The sequence below is a fragment of the Pseudomyrmex gracilis genome, unplaced genomic scaffold (assembly GCF_002006095.1).
Source record: "Pseudomyrmex gracilis isolate BER0280 unplaced genomic scaffold, ASM200609v1 scaffold_99, whole genome shotgun sequence".
Classification (NCBI taxonomy): domain Eukaryota; kingdom Metazoa; phylum Arthropoda; class Insecta; order Hymenoptera; family Formicidae; genus Pseudomyrmex; species Pseudomyrmex gracilis.
The window spans coordinates 516,469-535,890 of NW_018020683.1; the positions used below are offsets into that span (position 1 = coordinate 516,469).

Consider the following 19,422-nt stretch of genomic DNA (forward strand, 5'->3'; position numbering starts at 1 on the left):
AATGCATTATTGATAAAAATAATGAAAAATCTACTTTCTTCTTAATGATTTATAAGAAATTAATATACAAAGAAAAAATATAATATTAGTAAATTTATTTCTCATTAATTATAGTACATATATATATACATATATATAGTAAAGGTAAGTTTATATAAACTTGATAAGTTTTAAGGTTATCATTATTAATCTTATTATATTAGGTGCTTTCCAGCTACGTACACAGGCGACACTGTGTAACATAATGTCCACTAGTGTAAATGAGACACACTGATACACTCTTTTTCACATTAATAGGCACTGTGTTACATAGTGTCGCCTGTGTACGTAGCTGGAAAGCACCTAATATAATAAGATTAATAATTATAACCTTAAAACTTATAAAGTTTATATAAACTTACCTTTAAAGATAGGAATAAATTGTTGAAAGCCAATATTTTTTAAAAATTTCTCCATATTTTTACTAAATCACTTATTTTTACACAATCACACTCCACCGGCTTGCTTATCAATAAGCAAGAAAAGATTTGCTTTACCGCGGCAAGCAGCGTACGCATCGCGCGAAGAAATACGCTGCCTGTTCCTGCGTGTTCTAGCGAAACATTCAAGAACATTACTGCGCATGTCACTCAAATGTATCGCGTAAAAAACCGTATAAAACCGATCCCTCAACCATAGTATTTGTTCTACAAATCATAATAGAGAAGTATCATATTCTTTTGGTTGAGGCAACAATATATGCGAATATACTAATTGAATATTACGTATCATTTAAATATGGCTGTGTGAACTGTATAAATGAGCTTATGTCAACAGCAATTTTTGATGTAATATCTATTTAACTTGAACTCATATCAATTGCTTTTCTAACCATAGATAATGTGATTCTAGCAACCATAACAGTTTTCTCCGTGTAATATAAATATAATAACGTTCTCGCGCATGAAATTTTGTTTTATTTTTTTAGAAATTCTTCCACTAATAGTTAATAAAATTTTCTCATTTTCAAGAATTGCTCAGACTGATGTCCGGGGTTTACAGGATTAAGATTTATATACGTGTATATGTTTGTCAAGTTTATATACTTAATGATTCAATAATATCAATTTTACTGTAAAACACTGACATATTGTAACGGATCATGCCTGTCGAAGCGATTAGCAGAATTTCCTTCGTCGCGATCGCATCTGTCTTCCAGAGGATGAAACAGGAATTGATCGGCGCGCACGCGTTTCTGCGGCTGACGGTTCAATTATTTCCATAAGGCGAGCATCTAACTAGCTTTCACACAGTGCATTCCCGTCCACCCGACCGTCCGACCACTCATCCATCCATCCATCCATCCATTCTCCACCCGTCTGTCTGTCCGTCCGTCCGGTCGGCCAAGCTTAAAATTAGACTCTATGAAACGAACAAGCCGGAAGCTTCGCCGACCGAAGCAGCGTCAAATTTATTTAGCGCGAGTGCAAATTCCGACGGATTCATTCATTCGCGATTGCGAGCCGCGATTCGCCGAAGCGACGTTTCTTTTGCCGTTGCCATTTACAAAACTGCGCGGCGAAAATTCCGCTGGAATGCCAGCGAGAGCACCTCGGCGAAGAACGCCGCACTTTCCCGAGTTTCGATGGGAAAGTTTCCTCCGACGAGTCGATGTGTTTGCGTGCGTTAGTAGCGGCGAAAAATCGTGACGATTTGTACAGTTTGTTCGAAATTACTGAACAAAAGCGCGCCACGTTATATGGAGCGTTTTATTAAACCGGGCTTGATTAATATTATGTAATATCGCGTTGCGTTTTCGAATGCGAATTTGGTAAAGTCCGGCGTTAATTATGCCGGAGAGACGTTGTTTGCATAAAATTTCGCGCACAAACCGTGAAGTTGCAATTATACACAGAGTTTCGCACAAAGTTTGCGTAAAACTTTTCGTTATCTGTGCTATCTCGCACAACTCAAGTGTTCAGTATAAAACTTATACTCTTCGACAAATATGCAAATTGTGTATTTTTGTGCGCGTGCGCGCGCGGCTGTTACATATTTACCGAAATTATTTATTCAGTACGTGAGATAAGTTTTTGCGACGCGGCTATTTTGAGGTACGTCGTAAGAAAGAAATAAAGACGAAACGTGAGATCTGGTCTTGCAACAGTACGCGAGAGACGGTGGGTGGTTGACAAGGGTAACTGTCCAGCTCAACAACTCGCGTTCGCCGCGTGTGTACGATGTCGTAAGCGGGGCGTCATAAAAGAAAATCGTTAGCACGTCGCGGCCTGGTGGAAACGTGCCAAAGCTGACATCAACTCGCGCCCCTGCGCCGGGAGTAGTAATTAGTCGGGAACACGGTCTTTAAATTCGCGGTCATTCGGAGAAAGAGAGAGATTGGGATCGTCGTGACAATAGAGGAAAGCGGAAAGCTCGTACAAATTATCAGTCGTATACGACGACGGAACAAGCGGCTCTAAGTTCCGTGTCACCAATTTTCACGCGCCGCACCGATTGGCACAACCCAAGACTTTTCAATTTTCTCGAGCTATTCTTAAGGCTCGATGAAATGCCGTTAAGTGTGTTAAGTGTGTGAGGTATTCAAAATATACGTGCGGCGTGTCAACGCACTCGGGGGATTTCAAATCAAACAGCGATCGAGTTGCGAGCACCGCAAAACCGCCGAGTGGGTTTATTGTTCGCGCGTCTCTGTGCCGATTCCAGCCGTAAGGTTTATACGTTCGGCGCCGCCGCGGCGTCAACTATTCTCTCCCCGTCTTTCGTAAGCATTAGATCAACCCCCCTTTTGCGGTCTACCCGACTAGACACACGGTGGTTTATAACGATCGTATGCGTACACCGAGAGCCACAAGGTGGGATAACCTTCGAGGGAGTCTTATTTACTTGTATCAGCGAGCGAGCATCTTGCGATCGCGAGAAGAATATGTTTCGCGCCGACGCCAGACGGAATATATATGACGACGCGCGTCATTTTTAATCTCCTCGCGCCATTCGTTTTCGGTAGGCTGGCGCATTCCGCGTGCTCTCGGGACATCAGCTCGCGGCGGAGTGTAATGGAAGTGCGAAACACAGAACGGGAAGAGAGAAAGAGACACGAGAAACACGCGCGAGATAAGTAATAATTTCGCCGCAAGTGGAATGCGCGATGGAATTGAAGCCGAAGCAAAACGCGCGCGATCAGCAGGAGACTTGGATTCCGCGCGAAGAAAATAAAAAAACAACTTAAAAATCGAAAACTATTAACGTGTACGTGCAAGTATCCAAAAACCAATCTCTGGAAAATATTTTTTGAATGAAAATTATGTTTCGAATTTTTATCGTCTAATTTTCATTTTCGACTGCCGAAATAATGAAACGGAAGAAGAAAAACCAAAGGTTTGAGAACCTCTGCGCAGCAGGGCCGCGCGCGCGAGAACTACGCGCTAAGGATGAAGGAAGGCGCAACAACAATATCGTCCTGCCCTTGCTATAACACACGCAACCAGGGGGTAACGTCCTGTTACACCAGTCTGACCACTTCGCGCGTCCCTCTTCTTCCCTGACCCTTCGCCATCTCTTCGCGAACCGTTTTACTTCGCGTCGGCTTTGCTTTCGCCGCGGCCAACAAGCGAAAACCGCGGCGACCCGCTTTCCGCAACGTTGCGATCTCATTCAGCGCTCGTTTGTCGCCGCGTACAAGCGCGACGTGACAACGACGTTCCTTGTTTTTTTTTCACGCTAATCATCCACAAGAAGAAAATATCGCAGCGACGGCGATCTCGATATGAATGGCGGATTTTGTTACGTAGAAAAAAAAAAAATAAATCTTTTGATTAAGCCGAGTGGCCGTTACTCACCAATAACGACGTTTGATGCAGCCTCCGCGATGAATCAGCGCTCAGCCTGCACATAATCAAGATAACAGCGATTTAATAGGCGTGTACACATCGAGTCGAATTATTATAATTAACGTCTCGCGAGCCAACATCTCGTATCTTTCCAGTATTATGCGCGAAGGAGGCGCGCGATAATTTGTAGTGTGTGGATATATATAACGTCATCTTGTGTACTAAAAGTTTCAGACTGTGCGAGAGTTGAGATTTGATCGCGACGAACTTTAAATTAGACATTGCTGATAAAATAGCGAAATTATCGGGCAACAAGTTATATAACGTGTTTACACATGCGTAAAAATTCCGGCAAACTTTAGATAAAGTACAAACGCTTTGAACATAAGTGAATGTGTGTTTCTAACACAAGACAAAGTTAGGTTCAAGAGTGCGTTACGTAAAAGTAAATTGGTTAATTTAATTTGTTATGTATTCGCGCTAATTAACGCGGCGTAAGCACTTTGCTATTAGACTAATTAGGATAGCAAATTAAACGATTGCGTTTATGCGCTAATAATAATAATAAAAAATTGTTCGCGAGACGAGAGAAAATCGCGTCTCGCTTCATCGGCACAGGAGTACGCGTTTACGCATCCATCTCACGTCCGAATGTATATAGTACGTCTCGTAAAACTACGAGAGAGATATAGCATCGCGGAGAGTATCGCGCGGTCACGTGTGTGTCTGTGCGTGCGTGCGCGCGCGCGGAATTAATTATAACTACACTCATCCAATTATTTATCGCGAAATAATGACAGGACTGACTCTCTTAAATGGAACGTAAACTCCGTATTTCTGCGAGAAAAAAACACAAAATAAAACGGCGAAAGAAATAGATAAATCGACTCGTGAATATTTACGCGCGATATCATATCTTCTCTCGTATTATGTCATCTCGTTAATTTTGTTAAAATATCTTCGATCTCTTAGACCAATCCTGCGGCGATTAAAAATATCGCGAGATGAGCGAGTAGGTTCGATAGATGATAATTTGGTAATGTCAAAGGCGACGTGTTGCCGTAATAACGAAGGACGTTGACGCAAACGTAAATATCGCTCACGTAAGAAGAAAAAAAAACGAGTAATGCAAATCGAGTATTGCAAATTGAATCGATTGTCGCCGTCCCGCTCCGCACCGAGATCTCAAGGATAAATCCAATCGAAACCTTGAAGAGCACTTTTCCGAGATCACTGTCACTATACGTACGTGTGTACTAGATGTACATGACAAAGCGCGAACTTCACTCGTCGACACGGCTCGCGCGAATCACGATCCAGCGCACTTCAAGGTTAAAAATTCCAGACGCCCCCTCTCGGGATAGGTCAGGGATAATGAAACGTGCCAAATGCAGCGCAGCGACTGCACTCGAAGAGAGAAAGAGAGAGAGAGAGAGAGAGAGAGAGACAGAAAGAGAGAGTTCATTCACCCCTGCGAGAGTGATCTTTCGCACAATAAAGGGAAGGGGGGGGCAGTCATCAAAGACGAACACGGACGTGTGTTCTCCCGCGCGACCTTCCGTTTCCGGTTCGTTATTTTTGTTCACCCCGGGGAGGAGAACACCGTAGTCGTAACACACGAACCTCGATGAAAACGTCGGTTCCGACGCGAAGTGGAGCATCAACAACTCGGGTGTATCCTCCTTATCCTGACCTGCTCAAGAATGGCGCGGGGGAGTGAAATGCGGAGACTTCGCGCGAGTGGATCTCGCGTGCAGACGCGGTTGCGCCAGAACTGACACTAGACCGAGAAACACAAGTAAACTTCGCCAAGTGGCGGAGACTCGTTCCTCTCCGACGAGGCGCGCTCGTCCACCTCTTCCTCGTCGCGAGGAGACGCAAGCACTGGTGGGGCGAATATCGCGAAGGGAAACCGCGGGGACCGAAGAGAGAAAGGAGAGCGCGGCGTGTTAGCGTGTGTGTGTGTGTGTGTACATATATATAGTGTGTATGTGTGTTGTGTGCGCGCGAGCGAACGCGGCGCGGTAGCGTCGAACTGCAACGTGCGCGCGAGTAATGCGGATGCATCGCGACGCGAGGGACGGAGACGGAGAAATGTGGAGCGAGAGACGAAGAAGAGCGGCGAGAGTGAGAAAGTCAATGAACGAGACTGGCGAGAGATCGTCGCGCGATGAAAATTTCACGGCTGGCACAAAGCGCCCCGGCGGCTTCTCGCTCGCTCGCGCGGTTGTGATGGTCAAAAACCACACAAGATAAGATTCTTATACTCGCGCGCAGGTCAGAATTTTTTGACGTCGCGTAAAAATGTAGTATATCGTGTGTCTTTCGAAAGAAGAGAACGCGTGTTCCATAAACATGACTTCTGTATATATGCCGCGATTACGCGCTGCTTACGTGAGCGGCGAGCGCGCGCTCCGACCAACCGTGGAACTTGACACCATCAAGATTAAGCGCGCAGCTTGATGAGGGCAGCGATGAGGAATGCAATGTGCGCCCGGCGCGCAGCGGGAGACACGAAGACAATGATCGGAGACGTTCTTCTGATAAAAAAAAAAATAAAACAAAAAACACTTTGTGAAGCGAGAATAACAAGACAATTCTGAACTCTTTGCTCGAACGAACTTTGCTTAACGTCAAAACGACAGAAACTATGACGTCGGAATAAGAGAATTTTTTTTTTTTTTTTTTTTATTTCAAGATCGCGATATACACGCGCTCACTTTTATCAACTTGAAATTGCAATACGATTTTTTTCGCGGATTAATCGAGAGAGCGACGTAGGTATCACACAAAACATTTTTTTTAATCTCACCGCACAGGTTCAAGTCGCGCGCGAATGAGAGATCTTCTCTTTGTGTCGGTGTCCGCGATAAGCCGACACACAGAGTGAGACGAGACACTCGGTGACTCGGAATTGTCAAGACGCGACGCGGTGTCAGGTGGCACGTTTTTGACGTACCTGCAGAGCAACTGACGTGGCTGTCTCGGATTCACGCGGTGTCGAAGAGAATAGCTCGTCGTCGACCGAGTTTTCCCGTTCCGCCGTTCCCTGCACGACGACGAGAACAAACGACGGGCACTACACGAGGGGGGGCGCGAATTACGATGCGGTAATAGAAACGCGATATTATCCCGAGCACAAACCGGCCGAGAAGAAGGCGAGGCACCGCGGCGCGAAGTCACACGCGTAACGGCGGTTAGCGCGATGCATGACATGCGTGTCGCACTCGGTAACGGCGCGAATGACTTGGCGTGTGTGCGGAAGTATATCGATCAGCTGACGGTCGGGCGGATACTGGGCCGCTTCGCGGAATTCACCATATTGTTGCGTCGGCACGCATGCGCCTAGAGAGACCCTCGTCCCTTCGTTCTGTCACAACTCCCGTTCCTCTCCACCCTTCAGTTCCCTCCCCCTCACCCCAAACATCCCTCTTTTCTTCCCTCACCGCCCTTTCTTCTTCGCCCTCTCGTCCCAATATCCTCGCCCAACTCCCCCGCGGTTTCGTGCATACAGGGTGATTCAGCAGGAACTGCGATAGTTGCGGAGAACACGCGGGGGAAGATTCTTGATGAACTCTCGCTGCGTTTCTCGCCAGTTTGTCGACAAATAAAAAGGATTTTCCGATCAGCAATTAAAGAAGAGATACCACGGAATAAATGAAACTCTCGCGGAAAGTTTTTTTCCAGTAAACAAAAATCGCGAGAAAACGCGAGAAGAGGAAAAAAAAAGCGAGCCTCACGATCGAAAGCCAGAACGGAATCGAACTCGCGTCTCGTATCTCGCGGCGAGTTACGCGAGCGCGTCTCTTCGCGGTTTTCACGAACATCCGATTGCTCTCCAACTTTTCCCGTTAGCTCTCTCTTTCTCTCTCTCTCTTTCTTTCTATTTCCCAAGCGAGCATCGAGAGAGCTTTTTCACTTCGATATATTACTCCTCAATATGCTAACAGCTCAGTCCCTACTTCATCATACCGTCTAAATTACATTATCGTGTTACATAAATTTGTTTCTTCCCCTCCGCTGTCCCCCTTCACCACTCTCTTTCTCTCTCTCTCTCTCTCTCACTCTCACTCTATTTCCTTCCCGGGATTTTCCATATCCGACTGCGTTTTTCCCGCAGATGCATTTTCATCGCATGCCTGCGTCGTGCATCGCGCGGCTCTACGACTTTCTCCGGTTTCTGTGTAGATTTCCGCGTTTCCCATTTTCATTGCCCGGTAATTCCCCCGTAAGTAACTTCGTGACTCGGCGAGGGAAAAAAGAAAAAAAACCGCATGCATCTTATTTACGCGAGAATGTCCGGTCGAATGCGCGCGAAACACAGCGCGGCGAAGAAAATTGTTGCTTCGACGATCGCGAACTTAAATTTTCGTGTTTCAAGCGCGAGCGCAAAACGCAGAAAGGAAAAAAAAAGCGGCTTTGGTATCGATCTGTTTTCTGGAGGACATTTTGCTGGTCACACACAGAGAAACTCGCACGATCAAAGAACCCGGGGAGTAACGACGAGCGAATAATACTCGCGCGGGGGTGGACGGACTGATTAATATTCGGTAAATATGTGAACTATACGCCGGTCGCGATCGATCCTCCGGTTTTTCTCGTGTTTAAATTACGTCTGTCCGCTTTCCATTAGCGCGCTCTGCCGAGGTATTAACGAACCGTAACGAACACGAAAGAATTGCTTTTTGCGAGCGACGGTCAAACAATGTTGCAAAATAAGCGGAATCGCAAACAACCAGATTGCAGTGTGTTAAACGCGTTGAAAAAACAAAAACTGACTTCTAATCACGCTTTTTTTTTATTTCTGTATCTCTATCTCTATCTCTATCTCTATTTCTATCTCTCTCTCTAATTAATTTCAACATGCGCGCGCGATTGCGCGTTATAATAATCAAAAACCTCGTTTGCAATTACGCGAACATTATTGAGAAGACAAGCTCGATAGAGATACTAGACGAGAGTAACCGGCGTAGCTTATGCCCGGGCATGTTAAATAATTACTGGTATCAGCGGCAACGCGTAATTGTCGGTTATCGCAATAACGATAGCTCGCGGTTACTAATGATCAGCTGTTATCCACCGTGGCGAGGAAGAACGAGAGAAAAGCCTTTCGTCGTGGTGAAATGGGAGAAGGACGACGCAATAAAGACGCCGGGATGAACTAAAGGTATATTATAGAAAAGAAACAGAGAAAAAACAGCGAAAAGACAAAGCGAGAGTGAAAGGAACACGGAGGAGAAAAAGGATTCTGATTTCACGGCTGAGACGCGCGCGCGCGAGGATTCACAGTCACGCTTCGTGTGATTCTCGCCCTCTTCTCTCTTCTTGACGCGATTCAAGAGAGAGAGAGAGAGAGAAAAAAAAAAGAAACAACGGAAAGCTCTTTATTTCACTCTCGCGCCAAAACTGGTCCTTATCCGCGCTCGCGGATATTACGGGATGTAATGGTTCGACGCGTTAAATACAAGTTCTCAATTATATAGAAGTGAGAAAACGTAGAAAAGTATTTAAAATCACAAATCAATTTTTTAATATTCCGCAATCATTGCGTTACGATGTGACGGTTTTCGCAGACACGTAAATCCACGAATTTATTTCTCAATAAAAAAAAAGTCAGAAAAAATTAATTACATTTTCGTTATTTTATGTACTCGAAAGAGAAGCGCGCGATTTTTGTAATTCTCTCCAAAATATATAAAGTAATTCACATTGTTTCGCGTACATGCATACCACATATATATATGTATATACACACATATATATATACATACATATTAAAATAATTAAATCATCTCTCGCGTTGCAACAGCGCTACATTACCGTAACGCCAGATCGCTATATCCGTTCAAGTTGGGTAATGGCATTAAAAGCGAGTTACGATCGCGCACAATTATTAGCGCGAAAATATACAATTTTAACGACACCTCGTTCCGGTTTCATTAGCCGCCGGTTGATATAATTAAAAGCGTCGTGCACGTGGCACCTTTCGCCGCGGTTGGAGAATCCGCGCGCCGCGTCGTGTGTTTCCGACACTTGATTATCATCTCGTAATCTCCCGCGAGGCACCGCGCAGATATAAATAGCGAGAAATCTAATTGAATGAAAACGCGACACCGCGTTAAAACACACACACACACAGTTAGACTTTCTCTCTCTCTCTCGTCGCTGAGTTTCTTCATTCGTCCTCGATACGTTCGGGGGTACCGACGCAGACCGAATAACGGACGCGTGTTATCCTTTACGCGATCGGGAATAAGGACAACGTACACGTTTTCAATGCGTGAATCTTTCGTACGTGATTTTCGCACGCACGAAAGATGAAAAAAGAAAACCGAGAGAAACCGGAGAAAATTACGCGGTTAATTCAACACACACGGCCCCATCTTTTCTAGAATATACGAAGAAACACAATGGCGATCTTATCGGGTATCTTCTTACACGAGCGCGGTGAGTACACAACTCTCTCTTTCTCTCTGACTGGTATAATTAACAATTAAAAAAAAAAAAAAAAACTATCCCAGTAACATGATAATTACGAGCGATACTACACACAACTAGCTACTTGCGCAACCGACTCGATACCCTTGAAACTCGTACGTGCTCTGTCGCTCCCGCGGGAATTCGTGGATTCACTCAAATGTAATTTAACGCAGATGTTGTGATGTCACGGGACATCCCGATTATTAATCGCGATACCGCTCGTTTAAATGCTAGGATGTCGCGTGACGCTTATATATCCATCCGTTCGAATTCTTTCGAGGGGTGAGAAGAGAAGTAATTCTCAGAGTAAACGAATTTACGAAACTCACCTTGACACAGAGGTAAATTATTCTACGATCAATGCCCGCTTTTGCGCCTGTCTGAAACACGAAGCACGACAAAATTACGAACCGGAATACGCCGCACGGTTAACGACGAGACCCCGACAAGACATGAAACTGTTCGCCAAACTCGTTTTCGGGGAAGGGAGCGCCGTATATGCGCAAACTTTCTGAATGCGACAATTGCGGGATACTCGGAATGTGTACGCTTTTGTGATGTCGTCGCGATGTGAGATGCGCGAAATAATTTAAACAAATTTCCGACCCGAGACGAAATAACGCACACAGGGATCGCGTTTAGTTAGTGCGCGAAAAATAGCGAGTATATGACACGAAGAACAGAAATGTACTCCGGGCAGTACATCGTCGGGTTTAATGCGTCACTTAATCACGAGAGAGAGAGAGAGAGAGAGAGAGAAAAAAAAGAAAGAGACAAAAACTTTATAGAATCTTCCTAATGTGCGAGGGTTTTTTTTTTGTTTTTTTTTGTTTTTTTTTTATTCGCCGAGACGGAGAGACGACGAGAAGCCACTTCGGCGCCGAAACAACAACGGGCATGTCTATACAAGAGACGGGAGCAGCTACAATGGCGTGCGATAATGAAATAACTTAATTTCGCCCCGGCAAACACATAGATCAAGCGAGAGGGGATGGTAGTGACAGCGGGTGACTGGTAGTGGTGGGCTGAGAGCGGAGCGAATCCGATGCAAAATACGCGCTCGACCGACGAAAAGCGTGTTAAAGCGCCGAGTACACTGTAATCCACTTTGTTAGTCCGCGCGATCCTCCTACGAGGCGTATACTCCGACGGGACGCGCATCCTTTTCAATTGGGTCGCGGGCAAAGCGCCGAGTTTCTCAATCGGTTCGAGCAATTCCCCCCGAGAATATCGAAGGAATCTCGGAGAGAAATCGCGCGAGGCGTTATTTCGGAAAATGGAACAAATCAAGAGAACTATATACCTAATACGTTTGATCGAATAATAGAGCGCATTATCCTGCCAGCTTTACGCAAGAAGAAGCCATTTAAATCCGGATTTATGCATCGCGTTCATCTGAAGCAATATTTTTGAACGGCTTCGAAAATTGAAACTAAAATATGGGATAAAACAATGTGTATTTAAAAACTCCTTCTTGCATAATTAATTGACGGTGCGATAACAAGAAAAGAAATTTTTAAGTAAGTCGGAATTGTGAGAGCAACTTGAGGCTAGAAAGAAATTCCAACGAGGAGGAACGGAAGACAAAGTGAAACATCGAGTGCGTCCAATAGCGACGTGCAGTAGTTCGTACTGGAGGTCGAAGGACCTCAAAGCTGATTGTAAAAAGGGTCTTACACGGCAGAGGCTCGGTAGCGATGACCGAGAGATAGACACAAAATTCAAATTGGTATCCAAGAGTTGTGTTGCGCGAAGCGAAGCGGTGAAGCAAAGCGTCGACGAAGTCTCGACGAGGACGACGACGATGACGAAGAATGATCGGGCGCACTTCGCAGGCCGATGTTCTCCACTTGATGTGTCCACGTCTGTTTCTGGGTCCCGATGGCCTCGAACTGGTCTCTTATCCTCAGTATCGCCCAATCAAAAAACCGACAGCGTACAGCGAGCCGATTGGTTGGATACGGCCACCGTGAAGACTGCAATTGGTCAACCGGCTCGAGTCACCCATGGTTACCGTTTGCATCAACAACATCTACGGTCGATATCCGCGGCTCGCTACTACCAAGCAGTCTCGTGTTCTCCTCTACGTCGAGCGTCTCCCGTACACACGATTAACACCTACACACAGGCCTTCTGGAAGGAGGGCGGAGGGTGAAATTCTCGAGGGCAACCGCTTTTCTTCCACCACCGAGAACCCTCTCCCCCGCTCGTTTCAACGGCGGTTTCTACCCTCGCTCGCTCACTCGGAAGGGTTTCGAGAAAGTTGGCGAGGGCGGACCGCGCGCCGTCTAAGGGACGAGCGAAAAGCTGGTACCACAGGCCTACCCCCCCCAACATCCCGTAATGATTATTTCCCGAGCCGAGATGATCTTCTTATCGTAGCGCAACCGTTTGCAGACTGCGCGATGACGTAGTTAGACACGGGCAGAGAGATGTAACGTCGGCAAGGATAATCTCGGCAATTAAGTCGGAGCGACAAGCCAAGACTCGCAGAACTCACCGGAAACGAGGACTACGCTGAATCTTATTTTCATAAAGGGAAATCCAGCGCTTTGAGAGAGATCGCGACGCTTTACGCCACAAAAGACCAGCATCTACAATACGTCCTTTGTACCTACGCGAGCAGATATCGATTTTAACTATCCGTCCTCTCAGCTTCCATGAATAATTCGAGAGTTGTTGACAGTTCTTCAAAGACCGCTGAAGACGTTTTATTTATTGCGAGTTTCTTGAACGAATAACGAAAATTCATTATTTTCGCGAACAAAATCCCGTGAACAACGTCGACGAATATACACAAAAACTGGACGCATCTCGCAAAAAAGAAAAAAAAAAAAAAAAAAAAATGCCGAGTGCATTTTAATCATCGTTATCATCGCGTGCGAATCTCCATCTTATACATCAGTTTGTGCAAATACATTGAGAATCTCAGTTTCAAAGTGTCGCGCAAACGGCTTCGTCTTCGAAGTCTAATTGCCACTTTAGCGATTGTTGGGTTAATGGTATTAGCTTCGAGCGCTCGCTGGCTACATCCCAGAATTCACTGTCAGCGCTTCGAGCATCGTTCTGTCTTATTTTGAATTAAGCCGCGTGATGGAGATGCAACGATGCTGTTAGCGCTAATTGCTAATTTCGCAACGTACACCGCAAGCGCGGCCCTATAAATACTCGATTGCATTTTCGCGTAACATGCGAAACGCAAGCGGGTCCGGTGCACCACCGCTTCCCGCATATTCAGCATCGAATACGTTTCGGCGAGCAACAATTGCGCGCCCCGTAATTGTGCTAATTGTAACGTAAAGTCACGTCGTTCCTGTCTTGTCGCATAATATGAATTATCTGCGTTGTTCTTCAAAAAAATTTCCGAGCCGAACGCGGATCAAGTCGCGAAACAAATCGAAATGCAAATCAATATGTTTTATAAATAAATGTCAAACGCAAACTCTCGTTGGTGTCGATGCAATAATTCTTCGAGCCAAAAGCGCGAAACGATATATAAACGTTAGAAAAAAAAAAAAAAACAAATCTTTCGAGTTTCAAAATGGAAGACTGATAAGGAGAGGAGACGTCTTTACCGGTGCGTTGTATCAGCTGAACATTTGTCACACTGTGTGTCGAACGTGTCTCCTCGCATTATCGAGAAATCCACTTCGAGACTCGAAAGAAGCGGTTATCGAACACGACCCGCGGTATTATTCCGCGGCTTTGGAGGAACCAGAATGCTCGGCACGAAGAGAGAGAGAGAGACACGACGAGTGTGTCCTCGTTCGGTTATCCGCGTTATCGATCGGTTGCTCTCGCACATCCGGTTTCTGAGCGACGAAATGAGTGCGCCAAACACATTCAACCAAAAATGGTTTTGCCAAAAATGCGATGCTCTACTTGTCATATCTAATTGTTTAAAAAAACGCGAGAATTTAGTTTAAAACTCAAATGTGAACACGTTTGTCTATAGATACAGCAAGTTCAAAAGTTCTCGATTTAACTTTAAGACTGAAATGTCAATGTACACACATACATATTTATAAAAAAAAAATTAGAGAAAATAAACTTAAAATAGAGAAATGTACAAAATTATCCTACCAGAAAAAGCGTGTGTAAATAATCACAATCGATTCTCTCAATATTGATTTTTGCCACTTTTAACTCAACGCTGATTGGACGTTTCTCGAATGTGTTTCCCGATTCATGTCGTACGAATCACGAGGCACACGGTAGTTCCTCGCACCGACTTCGTTGCGCGAGAAGTTTTTAAAAAAAAAACATAACTAAAATAAAGTCACGTGACAGTGAGAAGAGGAAAACAACACGTGACTAAAGTCACGTAACTGCACTTTAGTCACGTATCTTTAAAAAAACGTGACTAAAGTCACGTGGTGGTTTTCCATTCTTTGCTTTCACTATTTTTTGAGTTTGATTTTTATGTTATTTCTGACATCTCTCATATGTGTATTATACGGTTTATGTGAGACGTATATATTAGCTGTCATCGCGGTGACAGTGTTCACTGACACGTAAAAGAAAAAAAAAACAATAGCGTGCGCGTAGCGCGCACCTGTGTTGTGCTAGTATAATAAAATCTTAACAATTTAATATATATAATATTTAAAAAAATCGTTCAGATTGAGCAAAGCGTTTCGGGCGAAATCGCAATACGTCCTAACTTGTGAACATCGAAGTAACATTCGAAGGGACGAGATACAGGGAGGAGCTTAATTAAATATTCGCATCAACAATTCCCATAAAATAAAATCGATACTGAAATACGAAAGTGGCACACAATCCAGCGAAGAAGGGCGACGTGTGATAAATAATTCAGAAATTAGATAATATCGTGCATGTTGCTCGTTCCACGGAAACTGGTTCGATTGGTTCGCCTTGTTTTTAAGGCAGGAAAACCGTATTACCCGACACGCTAACCTCGCTGTCCTACACGATGCGAAGGAGTTCGTCAATTTCGCTTGTCATTTGATGCCCACACACACACATATATATATGTATATATATATACGTGTATATTCACGATCAAATAACAATGCGACAAACAACGGCCAACCTTTAAATGGGACTCGAATTTCGCGATGCACCTAAAAATAGCGCCGAGTTTATTTTAGCGTCCATTCGAGAAGCTATTAAACTCAATTGAAAGAACTCGAAATCTCAACACGAAACTCACATGTACGTACTTATTTTTATCCAGTTCGTACGTTGTAGCGTATCCGCCTTAAAATTAAGGACACGGTGTGTAATCTAATTTAAAGTTTAATCAATCTCTCTCTGTTCCGAAATTGAGTCTCAAGTTTGTCAAATAATCATACACGTAAAAATATTTTATTAGTCTGTGTTGACTTCTGTTAACAGTGCGAGAGAAATTGGAGAAAGAAAATTAAAAAAAAAAAAAAAACGTCACGCGAATCGCGTTGCCGTGTGTGCCGGGTTGCGGGTCATAACGCGAGATTCACTCCGACGATGACGAACGACCGGGCCATGAGACCATCTCTAAACGCAGCACGACAAACTCGGCGATTACGCCATGCATTTTCTCTCTCTCTGCGCTCATAGACTCGGCAATAAATTCTTCATGGAGTCTTAAAGGTCCTTCATGTTTCTTGTTTGTGAGGAGCGACGCATCTCTTTGCTCTGCGCGAGGCCATCAGCGAAATCACTTTACGAGCCCTCGGACGTAATTGCAAAAGTTGAAAATGGCGGGAGGAAAATTTTGTCGCGGACGACCGTTAAAATTTCTCGCGGCGAGCGAACTTGATATAATTGCAAACATACTCAAGAAATATCAAGTTGAATGTCGCTAATGCGAGTAAAAAGATGTTTATATTTTTGCGAGAATAAAAAGAAAAAAAAGTGAATCTCCATTTTACGCGTCGCGTTATTATTGAGTGTCGCTCGCTCTCTTGTGTTCCGAACTTTGGCAAAAAGTCTCGACTACACACTCGTCTTTGTTAAGAGATTCGCTGTGTTGCGCGGTAAACGATCTTGAGAAGAAGTCGCGGAAGTCGAGCTGCGGGGAGACGACAATGCGGGATCGTTGGAGGCAGAAGCACCGCGCGCGCGAGAGAGAGAAGAGAGGGTGATGACCGGAAAGGGTGAACGAACGGAAATCACGAGCAACTTCGGGCGAGAAGGAGCGAGAAGCGGCGGCGGATAGGACTACCCGCGAGAGAGCGACGAGGAGAGAAAGATAGAAAAGAAGAGACGAAGAAAGACGAGTCCAGGAAGCGCGGAAGGAGAATTTATCGTTAGTCGAGGTGCTTCGCTTCGTAGGCGTAAAAACACAAGAGGAAACAATGATGCGCCTCCATCATGATGAAAAAGCACACGCAAAGAAGATTTCGCGACCGTCGCGTCACGATGAAGAAGCACGCGAGAAGAAGACAAAGACGATTTTGTTCCGATGAAAAAAAAAAGAAAAAAAACGCGCCACGATATAGTTACCGAGAATTCCCCCGATGTTTTCGGATTAATGAAGATCATACGTTACGCGATCGTCTGACGTTTCGTCTTTACGTACGGAGGAAAAATTCAAGGTCGGGCGAAAATCGGGTAAACAACGATGTAATAAAGGAGTAAACGAGCGCGTTCGAAGCGAGAGCTGCGCGAGCGAAAGAAAAGGACACCTTCCCTTTCATTTGACTCGCACAGTCCTTCGGCATCGCGGTCTCAGGATGCCCCCGGGTCGTGAGAAAGATTCCTCAGACTGTTTTATCCGGCTACGAGGAAGGCGAGTATAACTCGCGAGTACTGATTCTCTCGTTCTTCTTCCTTCTCTCTCTCTCTCTCTCTCTCTCCTTCTGTGTGTCTCCCTTTGCCGCTCCGCTCCGCTCGCCCCACCCTCGTATCGACGACGATTTTTTCTAGCTTTCGAAACCGGCTCCAGCGCGAACGCGAGGACAATGGTCTTCACCGTCGTGAGACCGGGCGTTTCCGCGCGCGAAAACGGTTCCCATCATCGTTCACGATCAAATGACGGTAACCGCGCGTTCGCGTTTCTCGTGGATTCCGCTTCGCGCGAGTTACTTTTGAGAAAGAGAGATGGTTTTTCCGTAACTCTAAACTCTCCGCGCTGCGGAATTTACGAGCAGTAAACAGATTTGTCTGTCGCCGCGCGAACAGACACCGTACGCAAGACGGTTCACATTGTAATTAACCCCTTTCAAGTCTTGTGAGCTGCATCTTAATACATGCGTACGCGAGTGTGTACGTTTCACAGCCGCGAAGATAATTCTATTACAAGTTTACGTCAAAAGTGTACTCGAGACAAGTTATTCACCGTGTTTACGGGGGTCTCGTGTTTACGGGAAAATGCGCGCGTGCGCTTTCCGTAAACTACGCAGCGCGCGAGACCGTAATTGCGCTCGCGACCGAGTAATTTTATTCGGTGAATCTCGTTGACGCGTAATCGACGCCCGATTGGTTGTAAAAAAAAAAAAAAAAAAGTATAACGGAAAAGCTGTTGAAGCAAGATTTTAGTGGCCGAGTTATTTTGCCGTTGGGTCGCCGTCTCTCGGCGACCAAACATTTTTGGCACTCGTTCTCCATTGAATTGTGCCAATTCTCCGGTTTATTTTCATCTCAATAACGGCATGAATAAGTGCGGGGCGACAATCGATACGGTTTCGAGTGACACGAACGGAACACGTTTGTTACGTAACAAAACAGTTAGCGAAATTTAATACGAATTATTAGTTTTGCATGTGCGTGTAATTCAAGCTACATATGCCCATTGTGATGAATTTATGTTTCCCGTCGCGACTCGCGAACCGCGAGCTATTTCTCGTCAACAAATTTAGCGTTTATCGTCGAGTCGATTTTATCGTTTAGCACAAACATGACCCGAGAATTGCGAGAGTCACGAATTTTCTAATCACTAAATGTTTACATTTTGTCAGCAACTTCGCGATGAGAAACTTCTTCGAAGATGAGTTTCTCAATAAAACTCTGTTATCAGAGACAATATATTTTTTTGAAACACTTGTTTTCAATCGAGTTAAGTTTCGCAACTCTGTCGCGCTGCTGCAATTTCGACATAAATATTAAAATGAATATTTTTTTTATCGCAATATTTGTAAATTATTTAAATCGAATATTCTGTCTTCGAGTCTTTTTGTATATTGCGACATTAAAGACATCGGGAAAACAGTAATAAGCAATAAATAAGACATTCCTTTCAGCGAATAAAGTATGCATCGCCTTTCCTTTGATTGGATAACTGTGAGAACCGTGGCGTTCCGCTCGATGTATCGCGGAAAATGCGACGAGCTTTCCTCGTGGCGGAGTTTCACCGACTTCGGGCGGAAGAGGAAAGTGCGAAAATGTCGGCGTCATTGACGAAAGTTCCACAGAAGTATCTCGTTCCGAACGGAACATTCCCATTAACTCTTTGCGCGCAAAATGAAACGAAATATAAATAAAATACTCGTCGACTCGGGAGGAACGATTAAACGCGAAAAAAAGTCGAGAACAGATATTGTTTACGCCTTCTATCAGCCGCAATCGTCGACTGTTATTAGCGGCGATTATAACCGAGCGGAAAGAAGCTCCGGCTGGACTTCCTTTTTGTCTCCGCACATTGTCCGCGGAACGTAATAAAGAGAAATGATGAAGGATCGTAAGCAACGGCGCTGGTTGTCTTACGTAACTCTGAGCCGATTGCGAGTGACTTTTTTTTTTTCGCGGATTTATCCGGAATAAATTTGTCCGCGATAGACAAGCGGAAAAGAGCATAACGCGCGTGCGGGTAAAATTTATTCCGATGTCGATATAAATTATATATATATATATTCGCGGGCGTCGGAACTCGAGGCGATTCTATAGCGTTTGTTGGGAATTCAAAGCAGCCGTTTCCCGATATCACGAGACTAAACAACACTACCGGCAGTAATAATAAGGTATGCACATGGGATAAAATACAGAAAGCGGGCAGATGGCGGTTTCCGTACGTATGTACGTCCGTCCGTCCGTCCATCCGCCCACTAGCGTCCCCGAGGCGAATATTACTTTTCACTTGGGTGGATTCGATATTACAGGTATAGAACAATCGAGAGAGTCTGTGCGAAGCGCGGCGTAGCCTCTTCTCCCCGCCTCCTCGTCGCCCCCGCGG

The 19,422-nt window shown here is 44.9% G+C and overlaps 1 protein-coding gene across 1 annotated transcript in view; it reads right to left on the reverse strand.

The window, feature by feature from the left end:
• The window catches only part of LOC109855802 (heterogeneous nuclear ribonucleoprotein K), an 86,866-nt gene that overhangs the window by 52,559 nt on the left and 14,885 nt on the right, over window positions 1-19,422 (reverse strand). Inside the window, exon 2 of the mRNA XM_020430408.1 lies at window positions 3,837-3,882. The gene's annotated coding sequence lies outside the window, so the exon portion shown is untranslated. The remainder of the gene's footprint in view (window positions 1-3,836; window positions 3,883-19,422) is intronic.